Source organism: Felis catus, chromosome X (assembly GCF_018350175.1).
Source record: "Felis catus isolate Fca126 chromosome X, F.catus_Fca126_mat1.0, whole genome shotgun sequence".
In the NCBI taxonomy this organism is placed as follows: Eukaryota; Metazoa; Chordata; class Mammalia; order Carnivora; family Felidae; genus Felis; species Felis catus.
The window spans coordinates 22,542,476-22,563,430 of record NC_058386.1 but is presented as its reverse complement, the minus strand read 5'-3'; the positions used below and the strand labels follow the sequence as shown (position 1 = coordinate 22,563,430).

Genomic DNA, 20,955 nt, shown 5'->3' with positions numbered 1-20,955 from the left:
CCTTTTGAGCCTGGCTTCCTATCACTAGCATAATGCACTTATGATTCATTCATGTTTTTATAAGTTTTACATTTGTTTTAGTTTTTAACTCCACTATCACAAATTCTGCAGTTAAACTTTCCACATATGTGGGAAAATCACGGGGGTCTGCACATCCAGAGTGCGACAGGCAAGCCTTGCTCTGGGAAAACCAACTTCATCATCATGTTATCACCCCTATCAGGTAAGTATTTATTAGATTATCTTTTATTGCTGAGCAATACTCCACTGTAGGATATATCACAGATTATCCATTCTCCCCCTGAAGGCCATTTGGTTTGCTTCTAGTTTGGGGCAATTATGAATAAAGCCACCATAAATACTCATATGCATAAATATTCATGTATACGTTTCTTGTGTGAAGATAAATTTCTTCCCCCTCAGGTAAAATAAATATTTAACCTGAACACAAGGGCCAGACTGTTTTCCAGACTTGCTATAATATTGTGAATTTTAAGCAGCCATGTGTGAGCATTCCAGTTGCTCAACATCCTTTCTAGCCTTTGAGATTGTCAGATTGTTTATCTGAGCCTTCTACTTTGCTTTTTATTTTATTTGTGTTTTGGCATTTCTAATTGGTGGGTAGTGGTATCTCATAGTGGCATAATGATATTGAGGATCTCTCTTTCTTGTGGTTAATGTCAGACATCTTTTCCTCATTGATGTGTTTGTTTAAATCCTTTATCCATTTGTACTTCGGATGTTTGTTTTCTTATTAGTAATTGAGTTTTGAGATTCCTCTATGTATCTTAGATGCAAGTCCCTTACCAGCTATGTTTGTAAATGTTTACCACAGTCTGTGGTGTTTCCTTTCATTCTTTTAACATCTTTAGAAGAGCAGAAATTTTACACATATATAATATCCATTATAAATTTATTACAAATCAGTTTTGACGTTGTGTTTAGGAAATGTTACTACCTCAGGCCCCTGGGCGGCTCAGTCAGTTAAACATCTGATCTTGGCTCAGGTCATGATCTCGTGGTGTCTTGACTTCAAGCCCCGCATCAAGCTCTCTGCTGTCAATGTGGAGCCCACTTCGGATCCTCTGTCTGCCTCCCCCACTCTTGCTTTCTCTTTCTCAAAAATAAATAAACATTTAAAAAAAAAGTAAAAGAGATGTTACTACCTCAGATTTACAAAGATGCTTTTCTATGTTTCTTCAATGAGTTTTATGGTTTCAGGTTTACATGTAGGTCTATGATTCAAGTTGATTTCATTTTTTTATGTTATTTAAAATACAAGTTATTTTTTATATTAAATATAATTTATTGTCAAATTGGTTTCCATACAACACCCAGTGCTCATCCCAACAGGTGCCCTCCTTCATGCCCATCACCCACTTTCCCCTCTCCCCCACCTCCCATCACCCCTCAGTTTGTTGTCAGTATTTATATTCATATTTCCTTATGGATATCTAACACTTGCAGGATCATTTGTTGAAAATGCTATTCTTTCTCCAATGTATTACCTTTGCACTTTTCTTAAAATCAATTGACGACCCTCTCACCACTCCTTTTCAACATGGTGTTAGAAATCCTTGCTAATGCAATAAGTTTAGAAAAGGAAGTAGAAGGTGTACAGATTGGAAAGGACTAATAAAACTGTCTTTGCAGATGACCTGATAATCTATCCAGAAAATCTGAAAAAATTGACAAAAAAAGTCCATTGCTTTCCTATATAAAGATCAAGTGCAACTTGAAATAAAAAACATAATACCATTCATATTAGCATTGCCCAAAATGAAATACTGAAGTATAAATCTAGCAAAATATGTACAAGATCTATATGAGGTAATGTTCATTAATATTGTCTAGATGTCAATGCTTCCCAACTTGATCTATAGATTCCACATAATACTGGTCAAATTTCCTAAAGTTATTTTATGGATATACACAAACTGATTCTAATATTTACATGGAGAGGCAAAAGACATAGAATCGGTGACACAATATTACAGGAGAAGAACAAAGTTGGAAGACTGACTCCCATTCTACTTCAAGACTTATTGTAAAGTTATAGCAATCAAGACAGTGTGTTATTGGCAAAAGAGTAGATAAATAGATCGATGGAACAGAAGAGAATCTGGAAATAGATTCCCATGAATATAGTCAACTGAATTTTGATAAGAGCAGCAAAGGCCAAGATCACCTTTTCAACAAGTGGTGGTGGAACAAGTAGAAATCAGCATGCAAAAAAAATGATATTAATAAGCTAGACAAATATCATATACCCTTGACAAAAATTAACTCAAAATGAACTGTAGACCTAAAAGTAAAATGCAATATTACAAAATTGGAAGGTAACATAAGAGAAATTCGAGATGGCCTTGAAGATGGGGATAACTTTTTAGATACAACACCAAAGACATGATCCATGAAAAAAATTATTAATCAACTGGACTTTATTAAAATTAAAAACTTCTGCTCTAAGACAGTGTCAAGAGAATGAGAAGACAATCTTAAAACTGAGGAAAAAATTTACAAAGGACACATCTGATAAAGGACTACTATTCAGAATATAGAAAACAAAAAACTCTTAATAAGGAAAAGAAAAACAACTAAAAATGGGTCAAAGGCATTAGCAAATACCACACCAAAGATATAGAGCTGGCAAATAAACATATGAAGAAGTGCTCCATATCATATGTCATCAGAGAAATGCAAATTAAAACAGCAATGAGAGACCACTGTGTGTCTATTAGAATGACCATCACCCAGAATACTGACATCAAGTGCTGGTGAGGATGCAGAGCAAGAGAAACTCTTATCATTTCTGGTGAAAATGCAAAATGGCACACTTTGGAAGACAATTTGGCAATTTCTTACAAAACTAGACCGCCTCTTACCATAGAGTCCAGCAATTGTGCTCCCTGGTATTCACCCAAAGGAGCTGGAAACTTAGGTTCACACAAAACCCTAGGTACAGGTGTTTATAATAGCTCCATTCTTAATCGCCAAAACTTGGAAGCAACCAAGGTGTCCTTCAGTAGGTGAATGGATAAATGGTGGTACATCCAGACAATGGAATATTATTCAGTGCTAAAAAGAAGTGAAATAGCAAGCCATAAAAAGACATGGAGGATACTTCAATGTACATTAATAAGTGAATGATATTCTGGAAAAGACAGAACTATGGGGATAAGAAAAAGAAAAAGATCAGTGATTGCCAGGGTTGGAGGGAGAAAGAAAAGGATGAATAGGCAGAGCATAGGCAGAGCATAAAATAGAACTTATTAAGTTCTTTTTTTGATTACCATTATCAGTAATTTATACTTTCCAGGATTTCTAGGACAGTGAATATACTCTCTATAATACCCTAATGATGGATATCATTATGTATTTTTCCAGCCCCATGGAATGTATAACACCAAGGGTGAACCCTAAGGTGAACTATGAACTTGGAGTGATTATGATGTGTCACTGTAGGTTCCTCTTTTGCAATAAATGTACCCTTCCAGTGAGTGATGATGATGATGGGGAAAGGAACATGTGGGAAATGTCTGTGCTTTCTTCTCAGTTTTGTGAACGGAAAACTTCTCTAAATAATTAAGTCTTTAAAAACATTAATTAACCAAATGTATAGGTTTATATTAAGATGTTTATTTTGCACCATGGATTTATGTTTCTATCCTTTCTCCAATACCACATTTTCTTAACTAATCTAACTTTATAACAATTACTAACATCGAGTAAAGTGTATCTTTCAATTTCATTCTTTTTCAAAAATGCCCTTTTGCTCTTCTAGTACCTTAGTATTTTCATATAAATTTTTAGAATCAACTTGTTTATTTTGAGGAAAATTCTTGCTGGGATTTTGATTCTTGCTGTATTAGTTGAATCTTTAGATCAGTTTTGTTAGACTTGCCATGTTAACACTATTGAGTCTTCCAATGTATGAACTCTACTTATTTCTTTTTTTGATTACCATTATCAGTAATTTATACTTTCCAGCACACAGATCTTGCCTATATTTTGTCAGATTCATAGCTAAGTGTTTCATGTTTAGGTGCAAATTTAAATTTTTTTTGTAAACCTTTAAAAATTTTAGAATAGAGTTAGGTTAACAAAATTTTCAAAGTACAGAGTTCCAGTATAGCCCTCACCCATTGTTAACAACTAAGAAACCAACACTGTTCGTTTGTTATTAATAAAACTTCACTCTTTGTTAGTACTTCCTTATTGTCCTTTTTCTGTTCCTAGATCCTATTCCAAATACCACCTTACGTGTATTTAGTTGTCATGTCTCCTTAGGTCCTCTGATCTGCTACACTTTCTCAAACTTTCCTTGTTGGTGGTGATCTTAACAATTTTGAGGAGTATTAGTCAGATATCTTGTAGAATTCTTTTCAGTTGAGATTCATCTGATCTTTTTCTTATGTTTAGACTGGAGTTGGGAGTTTGGGAAGAAGGCTACAGAGATCAAGTGCCTTTCTCATCACATCATATTAGGAGTACATGCTATTGGCATGACTTATGACTGTTGATGTTAACTTTGATCATTTGGCATAATTAAGTTTGCCACAGTTCTCCACTGCAAAGCTGATTTTTAAATGGTATTTTCAAAGTTGTTTCCTGTTTTTCACTGTTAGTACATAGAAATACAATTGATTTTTCTGTATTGACCTTTTATCCTGTGATCTCGCTAAACTCACTTGTTAGTTCTTTTAGCTTTTTGTAGATTATATTGGATATCCAATGTAGAAAATCATGTCATCTGCAAATAGTTACTGTTTTATTTTTTCATATCCAATCCGTATGTCATTTATATATGCATGAACATATGTATGTATGTATATTTGTATGTATTGTCTCATTGCATTGGCTAGGACTTAAGATACCATGTTCAATAGGACTAATGAGAATAGACATCCTTGCCTTTCTCCTGTAACTGTGAGCAAAGTATTCTGTCTTTCATCAAAAAGTACTATACTGTTTGTAGAGGTTTTTCTTTGTAGATACCCTTTATCAGATAGAGAAAGTTCATTTCTCTAGTTTTCTGAGAATTTTTATCATAAATGTATATTGAATTTGGTGTGTAATCTTTTTCTGCGTTTATTGAAACAATTGTATTGTTTTGCTTCTTCAGTCTGTTGAGATGGTGTATCGCATTGATCATTCTAAACTACCAAGGGATGCTTTCTCCAATATTCCTGCTCACAGTCTTTCTCTTCACCACCTGGTGAAATCTCTGGAGAAGAGCCCTCAAGTGTACACAGTCTCACTTTGTGTTTGTAGCTCTCGCGAACTCTACCATCTCATGCTATGCAATACTCAGCCTTTTGCAAATGGTCAAATATTTTAGTTGAAACCTTTTTAGCCACTTCTATGCTAGCCCCTTCTTCCTCCTGTGTTCTGCCAGAGGTGAGTCCATGGTTGTGCCACATCTCATCTTGGAAGTGCCTATCTTTTCAAAGATTTCAGCCTTGTTGTTGATCATACAAAAAGGCTGATGGGTTAAACAAAATGCATGATTTTATAGTTTGCACTGCTTTTTACTCATTGTTAGTGTGGAAATGACAGCCTTTCCAGCTGTCTAAATTCTAGGGAGAAGATGGTACTCCTTTTGATTTAAAAAAAAAAAAAAGAAAGAAAACGACTTACCTCTATCAATAAAATGATATGGGAATGTTCTTTCCCCGGAAAACTTTAAATATAACTTTTGCTTGAATGGCAAAATGTAACTATGGTGTCACTTTGGGCTCAGATTCAGCATAGGCAAGGCAAATTTTAAATTCTGCTCTGTAGAGCATCTAGTCCCATGTTAGAACCTAGGACTTGGATAATAATTATATTTGCATTTAAGGAAACTCTCCCTCTAGGTTGAAAATTAAGAAGCCAAGGGATAATTGTAGGATTTTTGGCAGAGTAAATGAAAAGCACATTAGAATATGAAGTTACGTAAATCAATCCTGCTGACTGTTTTCCCTAAGTATGAAACCAGTGAATGCCACTCAGAAGAGGATTTCACATTACTTTTTTAAGCAGTGTATAAGCAGTAACTGCAAATGCACTTCAGCATTATTCACATTATGGAATTTTATATGAATGCACATTACATAAATATATTGATTCTTCAATAAATATTTATTGAACATCTAAAATATGATACACATTACTCTGACAGTTTGGAAAAAACATTCAGAGAGGCAGTTAGGAGATCTGAGTTTTGATATTGTTACTCTTTGCCTCATCTTGGTTGAATATACTCTCTGGGCAAAATTAGTAGGAGTGAATTATATCAAGGGTTACTATTGTATAGCCATACCTCTACAACCCACCCAGTCAGTTTCACACACCTATAGTACACTACATAATTCATATATGATTATTCAACCTAAGACAAGTTGGATTCCTTTTAATTTTTTTTATCTTAAAGGGATCAAAGGGGTAACAATTGTGAAAAATTAAGATCTAGGAGAGGATGGAGACACTGAGAGATGCAACTAGTGGTACTGAGCGTATATACCAATCAAAAAGAAATGGCTGAGGGGCACCCGGGTGGCCCAGTCAGTTGAGCACCTGACTTCGGTTCAGGTCATGATCTCGCGGTTCGTGGGTTCGAGCCCCGCATTGAACTCTGTGCTGACAGCTCAGAGCCTGGAACCTGCTTCGGATTCTGTGTCTCCCTCTCTCTCTCTGCCCCTACCCCACTCATGCACGCGCTCTCGCTCTCTCTCTCTCTCTCTCTCTCTCTCTCAAAAATAAATAAACATTAAAAAAAATTTAAAAAGAAATGGCTGAGAGCTGGATATATTCTTTTTGGCAGCCTTGCAAGTTTAAATGGACGAAAGTGGGAGTCCATGGTCTAAGATTACAAAGGTGAGGAAGACCATTAGCAGGAAGGTGAGCGATGTCTGGAAAACAAAAGTTGTCCCGATAAGTTTCTTAAGTAAAGAGGAAGCTCTGTTAATAGCTCTCTTCCTGATACAGGCAGGCTATTGAGGGAGAAGCGAAGAGCTTTTCCTGAATGTGCTGGGTTTTGATTGCTTTTAACTCAACATTCATGCCAAAGTGGCCCATCTTGGGGTGGCCTGCCCTTGGCCCCTAAACCAATACTGAGTGTTTGGCAGTCAGAGGACCCACAGTGAAGGAAATTACAAAGAATGTCCTTCAGAGAGAAGGAAATAATCCTGAATGTAAGGACAAAGATGAAAGAAGAATTAGAATGAAAATAAAATGGTTAATATGTAGATAAAACTACATAAGCTTTGGTATCAATATTTAAAATGTAAATAAATAAAATGTGTTTATATTTATGTTTGCACAATGTGTATGTTGAAGAGGAAGAATTTCCTCTATCCTTCAAGGTACTTCTACCTGAACGAAGAACCCAATTGACTTGAAAAAGACCAACAAGAGAAAATGAAATTTAACATTGTACAAACAGGGAATCCACACAGACACGGAAATTGCAAAGAAAGTGAGGCAACAAGTTGCTTCTATGAGCTCAGGAGAGGGGTAGGGGGTCTGAAGGTCTGAGTATAGACCATTATTAGAAAGGTGAAAAGAGATGTTTGGAAATCAAAGGTTGCTCTATTATGTAAATAAATTTCTTAGGTAGAGAGGAATTTCTGTAAATAGCTCTCTTCCTGGTCCCAGCAGGCAGTTCAGGGGGAGGTGAAGAGTTTTCCTGAATCTGCTAGGTTTTGAGTGCTTTTAACTGAAAACAGTGTTCATGCCAAAGTGGCCTATGTTGGTGCGGCCTGAAATGTGCCCCTAATACACAGATATTTTTATAATTTATAAATGCATGGAAAATATATTTATTTATTTAGACACTTAGCATAAATGTATGACATGTACAAGCTGACAGTGATGACTGATTACCTTTGGAACATGATAAATTAAGCTATTGTCTTTTTTCTAGTCTCACTATTTTCTCCTGCTGAATCATCTTTTAAATAGATGTTGGGACTTCTAACTAAATCTTCTTTACCTTTCAAGTTCTCTTTGAAAAAAATTTTCAGTTTGCTTTATATTGCCATTTGGGAAAAAAACCTCATTAATTGGGCATAATTTCCAGTTCTCTAATCTGTTTGTCTTCTGTCCATTCTGCCACTGAGTCATCATCTCTAGTTATATCTTATACATAATAATGCCATGTTTTAAAATAACTTCCTTTCCCTGCTCCATGCATGTAATTTTGACACTAACTAAACTGATTTTAATTTCCTGCGCTTGTAGTTACATTAAAATTTTTTCTCTGCGTGTACCTTCTATTTCTTGAGTTGCTATTTTGTCATTCCCAGTATTGGCTTTACTTAAATGTTTGGTGACCTTCAAACAGGACAATTTTTTATAGTGATGAGGTGGAAAGCAAATTAGAATGGGTTAAAAATTGAATGAAAGGTCAGAGAATGGAGATGCAATGATTTTAGAGAGATCCAATGATTGGAGATCCAATCATTTTAGAAGATTGTCTTTAAAAGCTAGAGGAAAAAAAAAAAAACCTGGGGGGGGGGGGGGTGGCACAATAGTTTGACAGGATAAGGAGCCAAAGGAGAGGTTTGGTTTGTATGTTTGTATGTTTTGATTTTCGTATTTTATTGTTTAGAAGGTTAGAAACCACATTATGGTCTTTTGCAATATGATCCTGCCATGTCCCATCTAGAAGTGGGGTCTGTTTTCCTTCCGGTTGAATCTGGACTCTGCAATAGAATGTGGAATAAGAGACAGAGGGTAACTTGTCATATTCATAGTAGACATTAAGAAATCTGTGACTACACACTGTACCCCTTGAAATGCTTCCTCCTAGGAAAAAATCAACAGATAAGACATAACAACTACCCTAAGGCAACCTTGCTGTGAAAAAGCTCAAGTAAGCACCATGAGGAGAGAGGAAGGCCACAGGGAAGAGAACGAAGGTGCCAGACCTCTGAGGGAAGCAGGCATAGACTTTGAGCCTAGCCCAGTCACCAGGTGATTGCAGCTGAGTTACTCGCACAGAACAACAACCTACCTGAGCTTTGAATTCCTGAGTATGGTTTCATGAGCAAATAAAGTGGTGGTTTAAACCTCTAAGTTTTTGAGGTAGTTAGATATGCAACAATAGATAACTAAAACAATAGGAGGATATTTATTAGCAGCTACTTTTTCCCTCCTAAGCACAAACATTTTTAATGGTTTAGTATTCTACAGACTTTTTTTTTAATTAACTTTAAGACATACAGAACATTTATAAAGATTAAAATAGCACTCATATGTTAATTACCCGGTTTAAGAAATGAAAATTACAAAAGGTAATAACAACTCTTGGTGCAACCTCCTCTTATGAAATAACCACTATCTTGCAATGCTGCTTATTATTCTTAATAATGTCCTATATGTTTTCTACATATATGTCAAGTATTATAGATTATTCTTATGCAAATTTAATCTTCATACAAATGACATTTTACTACAATTGTCCATCAGCAAATTGTCTCTTTGTGCAACATCAGATTTAGAGATCCCTCTATATTGATACAGTTTACTCTCTTTGAATCACTTGATTTATTCGGAGTTTGTTTCCTGTTGTTTGTAGTACAAGCAATGTTGCTATAAATATTCCCCTGTCTTGGGGCACCTGGGTGGCCCAGTCGGTTAAGCGTCTGACTTCGGCTCAGGTCATGATCTCACCATGGTCCGTGGGTTCGAGCCCCGCGTAGGGCTCTGTGCTGACAGCTCAGAGCCTGGAGCCTGTTTCAGATTCTGTGTCTCCCTCTTTCTCTGACCCTCCCTGTTCATGCTCTCTCTCTGTCTCAAAAATAAATAAATGTTAAAAAAATTTAGTAAAAAATATTCCCCTGTCTAATGCACCAAGGAGTAAAAATGGTGGGTTGTAGGGTATGCACAGTCTTGCTTTTGTTAGAAATGATCAAACCGACACAGGCAGCCTCCTGACCAGCCAGGAAGATCCTTGGCTTAAAACAGGATAGAAATCAAACATGTAGCAGAAAGAAGTGAAAACAGTTTTATTGGATAGTGAAAGTGACAGAGTATAGCAGATGTAGTGTCTGGGAGACTCAGAAATGAAAGGAGAAGGAGTATCTGTCATTCAGGGTTAGGGATTTATATTGGAAAGGGGTGCAGGGCATGTGTTCCTTCAGGAATCCAGGGTAGGGTCAGATCAAAGGTGAGTGTTAGGTGAATAAAATGTGCTATTTCATCAGTCGCAAAAGGTAGGCGATGTTGATGCCAGCATCAGCAGAGGCTCATTTGAAGCTAATGTCCTTGAACATGTTTGGGATCTAGTTCTTCTCAGATGTCACCAGCTGTTTGAGGGCCTAGGGTGAAACTCAGAGAATGATTCACTTTATTTATTGCTCACCCCTTGGAGAGGGAACGTCGCTTCTTTGGTTTACTCAGATACAAAACACAGAACATGAGTAAATGGGGCCTAGCAGAAAAACAGCAGAGATGGATCCTTTGTAAAAGCGGAGTCACATCAGTTTCCCTATCTCAAAATTGTTTATCAGAAGTCATCAGTAAACTTTTTGTACAATACTACCTACTTCCTTGAGTTTCATTGAACTTAAAACATAGTAATGGAGATGTGCTTCCTTTGACAGTTTTGCAAACTGTCAGTATGTAGATTGTCTCAATTTAGCACTTGAGATGAAATAACATAAATATATATTTTTAAATTATTTATACAGCTTGGAGAATAATGGTTCAGAATGTAGGAGACAAACCAGAAATCGTTAAAATTCATCTTTTATGGACTTCAAATTTGGCCGTTTGGAAGTTCTGTTTCTCCTCCTTCTTTTGAAAAGAATTCATAACCAAAAGCAAAAAGAAATTTCAAACCTACTTATTTATTTCCCATGCCAGCATATTCACCTCCTGGTTATCCTCTTTTAGATTAGAAGATTAATTTTTCTCTCTGCTTGCCTCTTTGTCCTTTGATACAATTCAGTATTTTCTGTAACTCTGACTTCTGTTCCTCTGTAACTTAGTCTCTTTCTGCAGGACGTAACTCTAAAAAACACAATTAAACAACACAGTTGGGTTTTAAAGTAGAGATAAAAAGTTATTTCTCCACAATTATGGTGGAATAGATTTATACATATTGCATTATTGGTAGTTCCCAATCCACCACCAGAAATCAACCTCAAAAGATCTGCACACTAGCAGTCTGATTTGTTGCCCAGAGTGCTGTATTTGTAAATATGTAATGGAAAAGGAAAAACAATCAAACTCTAAATTGGGTTTCACATTCGCTTTGACAACACCCTCTTCAAATCGGAGGCAGCACCTGAGCTACAGTATTCTACCAATTTAGCTTCCTCCCAGTGGGAAATGCATATATGTGCAGGGAAGCTTTTCTTGGCCCCAACTACTTTACCCTTCTCTCATATTGTTGCAGGGAAAATCCTCTCTAAAACTCTGTACAAACTCTAACAGTAATATTTTGTATAACAATTCCACATGTAATTTGAAAAGTCCCTCCTTTGTATCATCTACAGTTTAAATCAAATTCTTTTTTGTTTTTAATGTTTATTTATTTTGAGAGAGGGCGGGGGAGGGACAGAGAGAGAGAAGGAGAGGGAGAATCCCAGGCAGGCTCTGCACTGTCAGCGCAGATCCCAACATGGGACTCAATCTCAAGAACCATGAGATCATGAACTGAGGTGATATCAAGCGTTGGACACTTAACCGACTGAGTCACCCAGGTGCCCCTATATCAATTTCTTAAACAGTTACAGAGCAAAATTAAGGTTTTCAAAGATTTACATTCACATGAGAGTAGGATAGTCAATTTTTGATGATCCTTAGTTTGAAACTAGTGATAACTCTATTCCAAACTTGAGGAATGAGAGACGATACAGTTTAGTTCAGTCCCTGCAGCTGTTTCCACTTTTCCACTTTCTCTCCAGCTGCTTTGGGGGGGGGTGCTTTTCTCCCCCCACCCACCCCCCTCGTCTCCATCCTCTCTCCGCACACAAAACACCTCCCTGCCCTTTGTGGCTTCTCTCTCCCCCAGTTCAGCTCTCCGCGCTATGTACCTGCTGAGTTCTGTGGTTCAGGTTGTGCAGATTGTTGTGTTAATCCTCAGATTGATTTTCTAGGTGTGCAGGATGGTTTAGTGTTGGTCTGGCTGTATTTCAGGGACGAGAGACACGCAAAAAACTCCCATGCTGTTCTGCCATCTTGGCTCCTCCTGGAGACAGTACCATTTAGAGCTTAAAGCATCTAGCATGTGAATCTCCTTTAACTCATTATATAGCATTGTTTTTGTTTTAATCTTACAGTACTTTATTTCAATTTTCCTTAATTTGTAGTTGGAACCCAAACTAAATTATAATTACTAAAGTTTTATTAAACACTTACATATGTCAGATATTGCATTAATTTCTTTTTACATTTTTATTGACTTCCCACAATCAATTTATGAATCAATAATGTCCCCATTTCACATATAAGGAAACTGAGGCATATAAAGACTTTCATACACTTATATCTACTTATAAGAAAATGTATTATTTTGTGTTTATTCAATTTCATGCATTTAACTCAAAGTAAAACTGAGAAGATATACACATAATATTTAAGAACACTAGTCAGAGGGGTGCCTGAGTGGCTCCATCAGCTAAACATCTGACTCTTGATTTCAGCTCAGGTCTTGATCTTGCAGTTCATGATTCATGAGTTCAAGCCCTGCATTGGGCTCTGCACTGACAGTGTGGAGCCTGCTTGGGATTCTTTCTGTCTCTCTCTCTCTCAAAATAAATACACTTTAAAACATCTTTTAAAAGACCCTGTTTAGAAATTGCAAAGTTAAATTCAACAAAAATGTGAAAATATATAGAAACACAGTAAATGAATTGCATGGAAACTCCTCTTAAATAAACCTATGCAACCCCAAGCCCAATATGAAATCAAGAGTAAGAGATAACTAAAATAGCTTCATTAATAATTTAATTCCTCATATGAATTACAGGAAACTATTTATAATGAAAAATAGTCCTTTATGTACATTATAGATTTTCAGACATTAGTAAAATCACTTGACCTTGGGTTGTGATCATGACGCATCACTTCTGTCCTTGGTTTGTAATGGCATTTTTTATATTTTCCTCTATAAATCCATGTTCCATTAGTTGCTCTCTAAACAATCAAGTTTATTATGTGAACAGATAAGATACTTGATTATTAGAAGGTGAGGAAGAGACAGTAAAGTATCCTCTAAACTGAGAAGGCACTTTTAGACCAGAGAACAAAGCAAGTGACTCTATACGGTTTACACAGTGTTTTACTCAGGGTAACTCATACCAGGGATGGGGCAATTGATGACCCAGAGCTGTGCAGCTCTTCTCTACAAAGTCCAGACCTTAGTCCACAGATTTTATGGAGTGAGGTGATGTGTAGAGGGCATTGTGGTGAGGTTCTAACACTTAACAGGCCTTGTGCCACCTGTGTGCCAGAAGTGGAAAGGGAAACTGTGATCTTTGCTAGTTATCTAAACAACTTTACGGAATACCCCAATAAACCTTTCCATGTTCCAGTCAAGGGCATACATATACTCCCAATGGGCCTGCAACATGTAGCCCCAAGGGAGGTCATCATGCAGATGTGAACAAAATGAAGGGCCAGACATGGATTCAGCGTGGTCAGCACTTTTACACTTCATATTAAGTCCTGTTAAGTTTTTCTCTCAGATTTCTATTTCTTAGGAATGGATCAAATTACGAAGAACACAAGTATATAAATTTTTTTCTTTTATGCTTGCTAATATTTAGTAAATATTAGAAGGAAATAGAGGGAAATTTCCTACAATACCTAAGTAAATAATTCCACCATTAGTTTACTTTTTAAAAAAAGGTGATTGCACATAATTTGGTGTTAGTGACTAAAATAAAGTTTTAGAATAAGTAATGGCAGAAACATACATTTAGAAATATCATTGTGTATTGAGCTATTTATTTTGCCTTTTGATAAATTGTTGGGATGTATACCTAGAATATAAAATTAGTTATTTAATTTGTACCTCTAGGAATAATCAAGGAATAGTTATATGTTCTGTATTTAAATATATATTTTGTTCCTTCTAAAATAACTCATTATTTTTTTATTACCTTCCCCTGTGTGTAGAATTTAAAAGGCATATTTTCGAATATTATGTTTTAATGAGATGAAAGTAGCAATGGCAACAGGAAATAGAACTGAATTATATATCGTTGTGCGTGTTAACTTTTAAGGAAATAAGCATACTTACAACACATAAGTATTTAGGAATTTTGGGGCCCCTGGGTGGCTCAGTCAGTTAAGCACTCGATCTCAGCTCAGGTCATAATCTCACAGTTCATGAGCTCGAGCCCCGCATCAGGCTATATGCTGACAGCACAGAGCCTGCTTAGGATTCTGTCTCCCTCTCTTCCCGTCCCCTGCTCACTTGCTCTCTCTCAAAATAAATAAATAAACATTAAAAAAGTTAAAGCAATTAAAAAAAAAGAATTTAGAAATTTTACAAGATGAAATATCTTATGTGTTACTGCATTACTGTCATTCTAAAGACAATTTATTAAGTGCTTATTTGTTTGATGGATTTAGAGTCCACATGAAATTCATTTATTCATCAAGTATTTATTAAGTGCCTCTTAGGCACCAAGACTTTTACTAGGTTACTGGGGATACAAGATATGGCTTAAATCTGTTACAATATTCCGAGGAGGAAACCAACAGATAATTTCGTTTTTAAAAAGCCAAGCAGAAGAGTTTGCCTCCGGAAGTAAGAAATTGTCGTATGGCGGAGGAAGACAATATTAGGCAATGATAAAATATATGTATATGTGCTCTCTGCTATTAAAAAAGTAAGGACCTCAAGTAAAGGGGTCATGTCTTATTTTTGTGTCTTATTTGCAGTAGATCTTAGCGGCTTAACAAAATGGAGATATATCTCCTTTTATGTTATAGATAATTTGGCTATTTGGTGCGAAGCTTTTCAAAGGATTCAGAATGAGATATTCCTTTAATTCAGTGGATCCACCACTTTTAGGGCCTCAGGGATCTCTTCTGAACCTTCTGCAGCAAGCATAGAGACAATGGAAAGATAACAGACATGGGCTTAGCAAGTGTGTTTAGTAGTCTGGGAGTTCAGTGAGATTGGAAGTGCCATTTATAAATTCTGCCTACATGCTATAGGCCAGAACTTCATCATGTGACCCAAACTTTACTACAGGGGTTTGTGGAAAAAGAGAACATAGTTATTGTTGAACAACGTGCCAAACTCTGCCACATATTTTTTTTTTCCAACCCAGCCTAATGTCTGACAGATACTTGCCATTAATAGATGTGTGCTGAACTTTCAGTCTGCATTAAATAGAACTTGATCAACTGAGAACAAACTGAGGGTTGATGGGGGGTGGGTGATGGGTATTGAGGAGGGCACCTTTTGGGATGAGCACTGGGTGTTGAATGGAAACCAACTTGACAATAAATTTCATATTTAAAAAAAGAACTTGATCTCATTCTTTTTTTAATGGCTGAATAATATTCATATACTTTCAGATATGTATTCATATATCAGACATATCCCACATCTTCTTTATCCATTCATCTATCAGTGGACCCTTGGGCTGCTTCCGTATTTTGGCTGTTGTAAATAATGCTGCAATAAACATAGGGGTGCATATAGCCCTTTGAATTAGTGTTCTTGTGGTGTGTGTGTGTGTGTATATATATATATATATATATATATATATATATATATATATATATATATATATAGGAATTTTATTCAGCCATGGAAAATAATGAAATCTTGCCATTTACAACAACACTGATGGCTCTAGAGAGTATAATGTTAAGTGAAATTAGCCAGTAAGCAAAAGACAATAACATACGATCTCACTCATTTGTGGAATTTAAGAAACAAAACAGGGGTGCCTGGGTGGCTTAGTTGGTTGAGCATCCAACTCTTGATTTCGGCTCAAGTCATGATCTGATGATTTGTGGGTTTGAAACCCCACGTCGGGCTCTGTGCTGACAGTGTGGAGCCTGCTTGGGATTCTCTGTCTCACTCTCTCACTCTCCCTCTTCCCCACTTGCACGCTCTCTCATTGTCTCTCTCTCAAAACTAAATAAACATTAAAAAAAAAGGAGAAAAAGGGAAAAAGAAGAAAAGAGATAATACCCCCCAAAAGACTTTTTTTGTAAACATATGTATTCTTTTGTTGTGATAGTTTTTAATTATTTTTTAAATAACCCCTTCATTTTTTAAGATAAAAACTGAGAGGGAGGGAAACCATGAGAGACTCTTAAATACAGAGAACATATTGAGGGTTGCTGGAGGGGTGATGGTGGGGGGATGGGCTAAATGGGTGATGAGTATTAAGGAGGGCACTTGGTGGTGGTACCTGGGTGGCTCAGTCGGTTAAGCATCCGACTTCAGCTCAGGTCATTGCCTCACGGTTCATGAGTTCAAACCCCACATCTGACTCTGTGCTGACAGCTCATAGCCTGGAGCCTGCTTCAGATTTTGTGTCTCCTTCTCTCTCTTCCTCTCCCCCCTCACACTCTGTCTGTCTCTGTCTCTGTCTCTGTCTCTCTCTCTCTCTCTCAAAAATATAATAAAACATTAAAAAAAAAGGGCACTTGTTGGGATGAACACTGGGTGTTATAGGTAAGTGATGAATCACTGAATTCTACTCCTGAAATCATTATTACACTGTATCTTAACTAACTTGGATTTAAATAAATAAATAAAAATAAATGCCCCCCTTTATTTTTTTAAGTAAATTCTACCTCCAACGTGGGGCTGCAACTCATGACCCCAAGCCCAAGAGTTGCATGCTCTACTGACTAAGCCAGCCAGGTGCCAAAGCAGACTTTTAATTATACAGAACAAACAGATGGTTACCAGTGTGGGGGCTGGAGTGGGTGGGTGAAATAGGTGAAGGGAATTAAGAATACACTTATCTTTTTTTTTTTTTAAAGTTAATTTATTTTGAGAGAATGAGTGTGCTGGTCAGAAAGAGACGGAGAGAGACAATCCCCGGCAGGCTCTGTGCACTGTCAGCGCAGAGCCCAGTGCGGGGCTCAATCTCATGAACCCAGACATCATGACCAGAGCGTGAGAGAGGGAGAGGAAGAGAGAGAGGGAGACACAGAATCTGAAGCAGGCTCCAGGCTCTGAGCTGTCAGCACAGAGCCAGATGCGGGGCTTGAACTCACGAACCATGAGGTAAGAGTTTGACGCTTAACCAAATAAGCCACCCAAGGTACCCCAAGAGTAAACTTATCTTGAGGAGCCCTGAGTAATATATGGAAGTGTTGAATCGCTATATCGTACACTTGACACTAATGTAACACTATGTCAACACTGTATATAACTATATTAGAATTAATTTTTTTTAAATCAGAAAACGTTTACATAAAATTAAAAAAAAAACTTGAACAAAATTAATATACTTTGATAGCCACACAATGTATCTGCTTTAGATTTGCATTGCATAGAGTTAATCTTTTTTCAAAACTAATTGTATATACTCCAAGCACCTGGATGCCCTTTATTCTTAATCCTTATAACAAACCATTTTTTCCCCCATTTTTCCCACTAGGAAAACAAGGATCCTCAAGATTACATCCCTTGCCCCAGATCACATAAGGTAGGCAATCTGATTCCACTGAGCTTTGTTACGTGGTGGTGTTTTTGATTATTTTTAGCTTGTGAATATCATTCTTAGGTGTGAAATGTCGATCACAATAAACTTAGACAAGAGAGCTTTGTGAAATTCTGATTTACAGTAAGCAATGTATATTTGGTTTTCACCTGTTTCTTTCTGGTCCTGAGCTCCTAAAGTCTCTTTCCTGAGCTGTGAGAGTGATAAAGGTGTCTTTTGTTATGTTAATAAGGTGACTAAGCCTGGAGAGTTGGTTGCCAGGGGACCCAACCACGTGGGTAGAAGGTTGGAACTTTCCCTCCCATCCCCTACCTCTATGGAAGGGAAGGGAGAGAGGCTGAACATTGAACCAATCATCAATGGCCAGTGATCTAATCAATCATGGCTATGTAATGATGCCTCCACAAACACTCAAAAGGACTGGGTTTGGAGAATGTACAGATTGGTAAACATGTAGAGGCGTGGAGGAAGTGGCATGTTCAGAGAGCATAAGTTTGGCACCCTTTCCTTAGGCTTTCTTCTATGCATCTGTCTTGTCTGGCTATTTTTGAGTTATCTCCTTTTCTACTACACCACTAATGTAATAAGTAAAATGCTTCTCTGAGTTCTGTGAGCTGCACTGGGAAATGAATCGAACCCATGGGAACCTCTGATTTATAGTCAGTCAATCAGAAGCACAAGTAATAACCTGGGTTTGCAACAGGACGTGTGTCTGAAGTTGAGGGGGGGATGGTGGTGGTGCAGGTTGGGAGGCAGTCATGTAGGACTGAACCCTTAAGCTATGGAATCTGATGCTATCTCTGTGTAGTGCTGGAATTGAGGTGAAGTGCAGAACGTTCCCCTGGTGTCCCAAGAATTGCTTCTTGCTGTGGAAGCTCCCACCACCGGAACTAGTACCAGAACCTATTTAATTTTTATTTTCTTAGATTAAGAAGATGTTAACATAGGAAAAGAGATTTGAAGCAGCTTGATTAATTGCAATGTATTCTAAATGTAGGTACAAAAGCAAACAGCGGCATTGCATTGTTTTAAATTTTTATTTTAATGTTTATTTATTTTTGAGGGAGAGAGACAGAGCACGAGCAGAGGAGGGGCAGAGAGAGAGGGAGGGAGACACAGAGTCTGAAGCAGGCTCCAAGCTCTTAGCTGTCGGCACAGAACCAGATGCAGGACTTAAACGCATGAACCACAAGATCGTGACCTGAGCTGAAGTCGGATACTTAACTGACTGAGCCCCGCCAGGGGCCTCTCAGTGGCACTGACTTTAAATTAACTGCATTTCCTGAAGTAGGCCGAATAGTGTTACATAACCCTGGCTACCTGCCTAGTTGTTAATATAAGGTATTCTGTCAGTCATGGAGGTGTGGGTCAAAAATGTTTGGTAAAAGTATTACGCCAGGAGCTCCTGGCTGGCTCAGTCAGTAGAGCATGTGACTCTTGATCTCAGGGTCATGAGAATTCTGAAAGTTCATCATTAATAATCTTATGTCTATACCTAAAAGAATATATTTTTAATATAGCCTGATTAATGACACACTCTGTATCATTAAGCAGATTCTGAGAGTTAATGGTGAAGTAACACAGAGGTATAAGACTAGTGTCCTAATGAGAGTTTGTGGGATTGTTATGTGTTCTTAGAGAATTATCCTGTTTTATTGTTATGTGATACCCCTCTTTATTCCATATAACTTTCCTTGTTGTAAAGTCTGCTTTATTTGAAAATGACATAGCTACTCCACCTTTTTTTTTTAATGTTTATTTATTTTGAGAGAGAGAGAGAGAGAGAGAGAGATTGGGGGAGAGACAGAGAAAGAAAGGGAGAGAGAATCCTAAGCAGGCTCCATTGCTTTTCAGCACAGAGCCCAAAGTGGGACTCATTCCCAGGACCCATGAGGTCATGACCCGAGCCAAAATCAAGAGTTGGACACTTAACAGAGTGAGCCACCCAGGCGCCCCACTCCAACTGTCTTTTGATTAGTGTCATCCTGGTATGTATTTCTCCACCCTTTTACTTTTAATCTCTTTACAATTAAATTAGTTTTCTTGTGAACAATATATAGTTGAGTCTTGTATTTTTAACTGTTCGGACAATCTCTGTCATTTAATTGGTGTAATCAGACCATTCATATTTTAAACTAATTATGGATATACTTTGATTAACATTGACCACATTTTAACTGGTTTATATTTGTTGCCTTTTTTTTTTCTGTTTTTCTTTGTGGGTTTGTTTGTTTTTTGTTTGTTTATTTGCTTTCCTCTCTTTTTCTGCCTTCTCTGGCTTTAATTGAGCATTTTGTCGGATTTCGATTTCTCTCTTTAGCATATATTTTTAAATTTAGTGTTTGGCGGTACATATTTATGATTACTATACTTATGACTACTAATCTATTTACGAATAACTATAATACTTCACAGATAGTGTGGGGACTATTCTAATATTATATATTATAACTGTTATATTAAAATATTTCCATTTCTTCTGTCAACCTTATAAAATTGTTATCATTTATTCCACTTATCTGTAATATATAGGCATTGGGTACATTGTTGCTATTCTTTGTTTTGAGTCAACTGTTATCTGTTAGGTCAATTAAGAATAAGAAAAGCAAAAAAAGTTTATTTCCATTTAATCATTCTCTACTGCTCGTCCCATCATCATATAGGTGTAAGTCTCTGACCTATATGATTTTCAGTCCCTCTGATGTACTTCTTTAAACATTTCTTGCAATGCAGGTCTACTGGCAAAAAAATCTGTCTCAATTTATGCTTGTGTGCGAAAGCCTTTATTTCTCCTTCACTCTTTTTCATAATTGTGGAAAAACATGAAAAATGTAAAATTGGCTATTTTAACCATATTATGTGTGTAATTTGATGACATTAATGACATTACTCTTATCTATTTCAATTTTTTTTTTTCATCATCCCAAACAGATGCTCTGTTCTTTTCTCTTTCACCTCCTTTGGTATTCCCATTCCAGATATATTTCACCTTTTTGTAGCTGTCCTGCAGTTCTTGGATATCCCTTCTTTTTTGTTGTTGTTTTTTTTCATTCTTTTTCTCTTTGCTTTTCAGTTTTGGATGATTTTATTGACATATCCTCAAGTTCATTGTTTCTTTCTTCACCATGTCCAGTTGCATTTCCAGTATTTCCTTTTGATTCTTTCTTAGAGTTTCCAACTCTCTGTTTACATTACCTGTCTGTTCTTACATGTTGTCCAATTTTTCATTAGAGCCCTTAGTATATTTATCTTAGTTATTTTAAATTCCCAGTCTGATAATTCCAACATGTCTGGTATATCTGAGTCAGGTTCT

The 20,955-nt window shown here is 36.8% G+C and overlaps 1 non-coding gene across 1 annotated transcript; it reads right to left on the bottom strand.

The window, feature by feature from the left end:
* Positions 1–59: 59 nt before the first annotated feature.
* Positions 60–231, bottom strand: LOC111558879. The gene has a single exon (XR_002740003.1). It is a non-coding gene; the product is annotated as a U1 spliceosomal RNA (small nuclear RNA).
* Positions 232–20,955: the final 20,724 nt, after the last annotated feature.